Source organism: Mustela nivalis (genome assembly GCF_964662115.1).
Source record: "Mustela nivalis genome assembly, chromosome: 15".
NCBI classification, from domain to species: Eukaryota; Metazoa; Chordata; class Mammalia; order Carnivora; family Mustelidae; genus Mustela; species Mustela nivalis.
Window position 1 is genome coordinate 15,302,104 of NC_139034.1, and position 7,606 is coordinate 15,309,709.

The following is a 7,606-nucleotide window of genomic DNA, read 5'->3' on the forward strand; positions in this document are numbered from 1 at the left end:
CCCAGAGGTGCTGCACAGCAGCTCCTGGGACCCTCAGTGCTGAAACCTCACCCCTCCCAGTAGGGGAGCTATATATTCACAGTTCAACCTGACCGAGAACCAGGATCTGGGATGAAAGTTTAGGGGAAGCAGCAGCCTCACTCCGTGGAGGGACTCAGGGGCAGATCTGCCTTTGACCAGCTATGAGGTGGGTAAGCGCTGGCGATTTACAGCACCTCTGTGAGCCCTGATTTTGTCCTCTGTAAAATGAGGGCGATCGCGTTGCTAGGAAAATTAAACGTGTTCGCACATTTGGGAAGAGGCTTAGCACAGCGCCGGGCACGCAACTGCTCAGTACACCTTCACTAACCACTCCTAAGTGGGGACCGGGACAACAGAATTCCCAAACTTCTAAGGGGACGGTGTGCAGAACCCCGCGCTCCCCCTCATCTTGGAGGGAGAGGGGAAGAGGTGCTGCTTATGCGGTTGTGGACATTTCAATACCCCTGTTCTCTCCCTGGGCCGCAGTTCCCAAAGGACCGATGTCCCAGATAAAAGCCAGGTTTAGAAAATCGCTTACAATGACTTTCGATTTCCATAACCCCAATTAAAAAAAAATAGATCGGCTATTGAGGATGGGAACCTTTGGCTAGAAATTTGAAACAATTTTTTAAGGCGTAGAAGCACGAGGACGGCAGCGGATGGACAAGGAAAGGCTACGTGCTGCGAGGAGCCAGACTCCTTGGAACCGCAGCGCCGACTCAGCCATTTCCCGGGGAGATCAATCCTTCTGGCAAGGCCATTTCCTCCGCGCGCGCTCCGGCAGAGGGCGGAGGGCCGCCACGCGGCCGCAAGAGCCATTAGTGACTCTGGGCGACCCGTTCGCGCAGCGCAGCCGTGGGCGCGCACCGCCACCCATCTCTGGCCGGCTCCAATCGCGGAGCCTGGGCTGCACGCAGCCCTGTCGCCCGTCGCCGGGCTCGGCTGCGGGTCCCGGGAAAGCCGAGGCAGGCGACGGCCGTGCTTTGCCCTTGTGAGCTGGAGTCCCCTTGCAATGCGTTAAATGCGCACGGCGCGTCCCTGCGCCGGCTGCTGCCGCATCCAGGTGCTGAACCGCCCCCATCCCCACCCCACACCGGCCCGCCCCGCCCCCCACCCCGCTCTGTTCCCCCTAGACAGAAAGCAGGGCTCCGCCTGGCGGACACCAGCTCCCTCAAGTTTCCAAGGCTCTTGCGCGTTTTCTTTAGTGGTGGGGGTGGGTTTGAGGTGGGGCGTGGGGGGGGGGGAGTCCTAGCTTCAAATACACGCGACCCCCCCACACACACCCCAGGTGAGTTTTTTTCCATTGGTGTCTCAGAGGTCTCTGTGGCAAGATTCCCACAGGCTAAGGAGTAAAAATCAGAAATGCAATAAAAACACAGAAAGAGTAAGGCCAGGGCAGTGGGGCTTTGCAACTCAAAGCAACGCAATGCTGTGAACCACATCGCAAGGGCACACTTAGTATTTCATCTGTACTCATCTGCCCGTGGCAAACGGAGCGGGGCTGGCTCTTCTGGAATCACAGATGCTTTGGTCAGGAGTACATGCCTTGCAAAGGAGGCCGGTTTTCTTAAATATACTGAATATATAACACCCACACTCACAAAGCCTTCTGTAAAAGAAATGGGTACTGTAGGGTCAATGAATAAGAAAGGCAAAGCACGAACCCATTACAAGTGTTTATTTTGCCGGCTTGATGGAAACAGAAATGATAAGTAAAATACCTGTGCACAAACATCTAGAACAGTTTACAACTCGAAAGGGCACGTCTTATGCGGGCTCGTATTGTACTCCCTTAATAGAAAACAAGTATGTGGAAAGTGTCTAAGAATTTCACCCAAACTGAAGCTAGGCCTTTCGTCCCTGTAATGTGGGGCCACTCCTATAATTTGCTTTGCGAGAGGCGGTCGGTGCTGGTATTGGCTGCCGGAGTCTCGCAGAAGCGAAGGAGCAGCGAGCAAGCTGACGTTTTGGAACGGTACCTCGGACACTGGAAGAAGAAGAGAAGGAAGCAAAAGGTGAGACATGTCTATAATCAGTTACTTTGCAAATTAAATTGACAGACATCACCCTTTCAGACCAAATCAACAAGGTCAGGATGTCTCTCTGGTCCTGGGGTCCTCAACCCTCAGGAACAAGTAGGGACAAGAGAAGCTGTAAGGGATAAAAAGTATCCTGGGAGGCCCAGAGCCAGGGCTGCATGGGAGGAAGTGGGGGGAGGGGCAGTTGACAAGGTCAAACGGCCTTATGCTATTCGGGGGAACTGCCATCCTAGGTGTACAGGTTTTCCTCCCAGCCCTCAAGGTCAGAGCCTAGGCTACAGACTTCTTGCACTCTGTTGCTTACCTGGGAAAGACAGCCCTAGGGTCAGAGTCAGGAGAATCAGGAGCATGGATGGTTGAAATGGATGTAGGGAGTAGAACCTCAATGATGGGGGGAGGGAGTGCTCTTCGATCTACACATTTTGGATATAAAATCGTCTATACTATGCTTTAGCCTTTACCTTAAGCCTTTAACTTAAGTCATGGAGTATTTACAATGTGTTTTACTTTGAGGAGTTGTGAGATAGTCAGAAGGCAAAGAACTAAAAAAGAAGGAACTTACTACCTGTATATTAGTAATGAAATATATTTTCTCACCTAAGTGATGCTATGTAACACCAAAGACAGCCAACATCTTTCCATTATTATGTAGCAAATATTAAGCACCTGCTGTGACCAAACAGTCTTGGAGGATGTCCTGGAAGTTCTGACATGGTTATTTATATGAAGATATAATGGAACCATACTTTCCATCAGTGGTTCTCAAAATGTGGTTCCCAGACCAGCAACATCAGCATCACTTGGGAACTCATTAGACAGGCAAGTTTTCAGGCCTCTCTGGACCCACTGAGTCAGAATTTCTGAAGGTGGGGCCCAGCACTTTGTGTTTTAATAAGCCCTCCTGGTGATTCTGAGGCCTCTTGAAACTCGAGACCCTCTGGTCTATGTAACACCTGCCTTTTGGTGTCAAGTATTTAACTTCGGTTTGAAATTCAGCATAATTCCCTACATAATGGACTTAAACCAGAATTTGGAATATGGGAGCTAAAACTTGATAAACACACAGTCATCATTCCCATCTGCTACCCGGTGCGAGAGGCCTCACATAAATCAGCAGAAAACCTATGAGAAGGGACAGATAGGATGACAGGGAAAGGAATGGGCTTCATGGAACTGGGACAATACATGTCCCATGGCATGCCGCAGGGCTCTGCTTCCTGGGAGGCTCACAGAATACCTCGATCACCGTTAAAACTAAACAAGCACTTACCAAACTTAAAATTTACAGATTTTCAATTAAGTGGGCAGAAATCCCGAGAGCTTGATGAATAGCTCTAAGAAGATATCAAAAGTATTGGAACAATGGTTTACAGCTAAAAGCATGTCATTTATTTGGGATAATGCACTGTAATCAAGACCAAGGGATAGACAGCTCCAGAGCAAATTAATTAAGTTCTCAGTGTAAAAGTCAGTAGTATGCTGGAATCACAAGACAGGCTAAGGAGATGCTAGGCTCTCTTAAACAGAGTGTTTTTTTTAAGGGGAGTGTGATACAGTGAAAACAGCCTCTCCCCAAAGATAGCCCCGTTGTTATCCCTAGAACCAGTGAATGTTACCTGACACGGGAGCAAGGTGTCTTTTGGGTGTAATTAAGTTCAGGATCTTGAGGTGGAGAAATGTTCCTGAATTATCCAGGGTCATCCTAAATACCATCACAAGCATTCTTCCAAGAAGGAGGCAAAACGAAATGTGGCTGCACACGAAATTTAAGGTGATGTGAAGAGAGAACAAGAGAACCGAAGATGCTGGCCGAAGATTGGAGCACAGTGACCACAAGCCAAGGGAGGCCAGTAGCCACCAGAAGCTGGAAAAGGCAAAGGACGTATTCTCATGCAGAGTCTCTGGAGGGAGCACAGCCAGGCTGATGCCTTGGTTTTGGCCCGGTGATACTGATTCTGAATTTCTGGCCTCCAGAACCATGAGACTAAAAAAAATTCTGTTGTTTTAAGCCACAGTTTGTGGCGATTCATTATGGCAGCTTCAAGAAACTAATAGAGAAAGAAGAGACTTCTGTTTCTTTCTTCACTTAGCAATGGTGCCTTTGGTTCTGGGCACCACCATTAGGAGACAACATTTACCGAGAGAAGCATTAATAGTGTTCTGAAGTTGTTCCTCTGGTTTCTCTTGATTCCAAGAGGGAGAGTGAAGACTGATAGTTGTAATCTGTGTGGTGACAAATTTCAGCTTGAAAAAAGGAAGCACTATCAGGACAGAGAGGGAACGAACAGCCTCACAAGGTAGTGAGTCCACTGTACCTGGAGGTATTCAAGAAACTGAGCAGCTGCTTCTTAGGATGGTGAATGTTGTCAAAAGAATTCAAGCCCCAGAGGCAGAGTGGAGTCAATGTTGTGTTAAGTCCCCTTTAAATCCAGACATTCTGGGTCTGGGTGATTTTACAGCAATTCTCTGCTCTCACTGGAGCCAAGGCAGACAGGAAGAAAGAAGGTACAAAAAGGTTGTAAAAGTCTGAGTGTGCAATGATTAAACCCAGGCACGGATGTGGCTTTGGAGATGGAGAGGAAGGAATGCATTTTTAAAAAGGTTTCAGAGGCTTAAGTAATCAGTCTTTGGCAGCAGCTCGAATTTGGAGAAAGAAGAGTATTTATTAAATGCCTACCAAGGCCACTGACCCTGGAGCCATGGGCGAAATAAACACAGATGGACACGTGTCCCCAGGGAGAGTGCAGAACCCAGGTGAAATAATTAGGGGGTAGGGTTCTAAGAACGAAGTGACGTTGATGTGGGTGCATGTGTGAAAAGGAACGGACCAGAGAAGATTCCATTCATCGGAAGTTTTGGGGTTTTGGGGGGAAGTGGCTTTTGAAGGATGGCCAGGTCTCGTTCAGAAAAGAGGAAAGAGGAAAATGTGAAGGTGGAGGCGTAGACGGGGCGAGTGGGTGTTCTGTGCTATAGCAACCCAACCAACCCGTTGGGCGTGTGAGGAAACCAAGGGGGAAGGGTCTGGAGCCTGCTGGATAAGGAGCCCAGACTCCAAGGTGAGGCTTGCAGCAAAGGCTGCATTTCCAGCAGCGACAGGGAGGTCATGGAGGTGCAAAGCAGCCACGTTCAGCTGTTGTCACGTTCAATTTGAATGAGGTTGCAAGGTCTCCAGAGAGGACCTTGGTGGCCCAGCTTAGGGAAAGTACTTCTTAAACAAAACTCAGAAGTGCAAAGCAAAGGCAAAGGCTTAATGGATTTGAATCCATCAAAATGAAAGGGTTCTTTGTTTTTTTTTCTTTTTGAAGATTATTTATTTATTTTAGAGAGAAAGAGCATGAGTGGAGGGATGGACAGAGAGGAGAAAATCTCGAGTAGATTCCCCACTAAGCAAGCCCAACGTGGCACTCTCAGGATCCCATGACCCTGAGATCAGGACCTGAGCTGAAACTTTTAAAAAATGGATGCTTAACTGACAGAGCCCCCCAGGAGACCTAAAATGAAAGGGTTCTCTTCAGAGAACGACTGGATTATCCTAGGACAGATTGGGAGAAGACGCTTGCAATATCCAAAGTGCCTAGGGACCAGGATCTAGAATAAACAAGACGCCTGCAAATCACCAGAAAAGTTAGAAACCCCCTCTCCTTGATGAACAAAGGATCAGAAGAAGCATTTCACAAAAAGGAAGCCCTCCTGAATAACGGGTGTGAAGAGATGTTCAAACTCATCAGTAGTTAGAGAAATAGAAATTAAAATAACTGAGTTGGGCGCCTGGGTGGCTCAGAGAGTTAAGCCTCTGCCTTCGGCTCAGGTCATGATCTCTGGGTCCTGGGATCGAGTCCCGCATCGGGCTCTCTGCTCAGCAGGGGCTTGCTTCCTCCTCTCTCTCTCTCTGCCTGCCTCTCTACCTGCTTGTGATCTCTGTCTGTCAAATAAATAAATAAAATCTTTTACAATAACTGAGTTATCACTGACACCCATCTAATCAGTGAAAATTAGGAAGCTGGGTAACGCCAAGTGGTGGTGGGGATGTGGGGATAGTGGGATTCCTGGGCCTGCCAGAGGCGTGTGGACTGGAGCAGCCAGTCCAAAGAGCAGGACTCTGTGGGATTCCATATATGTGTGCGCTATGACCCAACAATGTCACCCCAGGCAGGTTCCCCAGAGAAGTCCTCCTGCAGCCCTATAGGGCCATGCATGAAGATGCTGGCTGCCATTGTTTGTAGAAGCAGGTGTCCTTTTAGTGGGTGGTGGTGGATGGGTACACATGGAGGAGGCATGCTTTGAAACTCTCTGCCAGAGTCAGAAAGAATAGATGAAATGTACACATAGCAACATGAGTAGAGCTTTTAAAATACAGTGTGCGTCGAGAAGACAAGAGACAATGAGGGCTATAGGACATTCATGTACATGTAATATTATGTGAATATTAGACACCGCATGTCTGATAGGGGACATGCTAATGACATATATGGGTCACATTGAAATGGTTTCCTCTAAGAGAAAAGAAAATGGAAGCCAAGAAGAGAAAGGCAAGATTGAATGAGTGAGCTAGGGGCTCTGCAGGAACTGATGAAGTGTCCAGTGAGGAATGTGAATTAATCCAACCCTCTGCTTCTGAGGGCAAAATAAAGAGATCTCTTAAGCATTATATCAATTACTAATGCAATTCTAGACCTGAATATTGAACAGATGACTTATGAGCATTAGCGGAGAAAGTGGTACCAAGAGAAGCCCATTATGGGCTATAAAATAGAAGTCGTGACACACATTTTTTTAAATGTGTAAAGCTACCTAGTAGATCAAGGGATGCCACTAGACATAGCACTGCTCTTTCCAGAAAAGCATTGTCATTATTCTTGTGGAAAGGGAAAAGAAGTGTGGACAGCATAAATATTGGTGTGTTGTTTGAGCTAGTTGAGCAATGAAATCCAGCAGAGCTTGGTTAACAGTAGAGCTTGGTTAACCAGTAGTGTTTGGTTAATCAACTTAATTCAGTCTTGAGCTGTGATTCTTAAGTTTTTGGGTTGTTACTCTTTGAGCACCTTATCAAAATTCTGGCTCCTCTTCTCAGAAACATGTACTTGAACATATACAAAATTTTAAATTCAGTATTGTGTTTTGGGGCAGTGTGAGTCCTTGGAGCCATGGATCTCAGGCTGAGAACGAGGTTCAACAAAGTTTGTAGCCAGGGATAGCCACCACTGAGACCTGAATAAGAACTGCACAATGATATCTGTGCTTTTAAAAATATCCCCAGGTTGTCTTGGTATATACCCATAGCTAAAGCAGTAGATCAAAAGTTGCTGATCCTTGGAATCATCTAAGGACCTTTTATAGAAGACAGATGTCCAGGTGTTATTGTTCAGGGATTCTGCTATATCAAGGTCTAGCAATCTGTGTGTTTTTCCTTTTCTCCAGGTTGATGCAGGCGTGGGACCTAAACTGGTCAATCACAATCCTTCCTGAGGGTGTTTCTAACTAGGAGTAGTGTGGGAGATAGTGGTCCACATCTACAATCAACCCCACTGATGCTCTTCCTGGATCTT

At 47.2% G+C, this 7,606-nt stretch overlaps 1 long non-coding RNA gene across 1 annotated transcript; it reads right to left on the bottom strand.

The window, feature by feature from the left end:
* Nucleotides 1-1,684: 1,684 nt before the first annotated feature.
* On the bottom strand, nucleotides 1,685-2,754 carry LOC309848959. The gene is made up of 2 exons (XR_014303375.1): nucleotides 2,658-2,754; nucleotides 1,685-2,008 (listed from the first exon to the last, which is right to left on the bottom strand). It is a non-coding gene; the product is annotated as an uncharacterized lncRNA (long non-coding RNA).
* Between the last annotated feature and the right edge of the window lie 4,852 nt (nucleotides 2,755-7,606).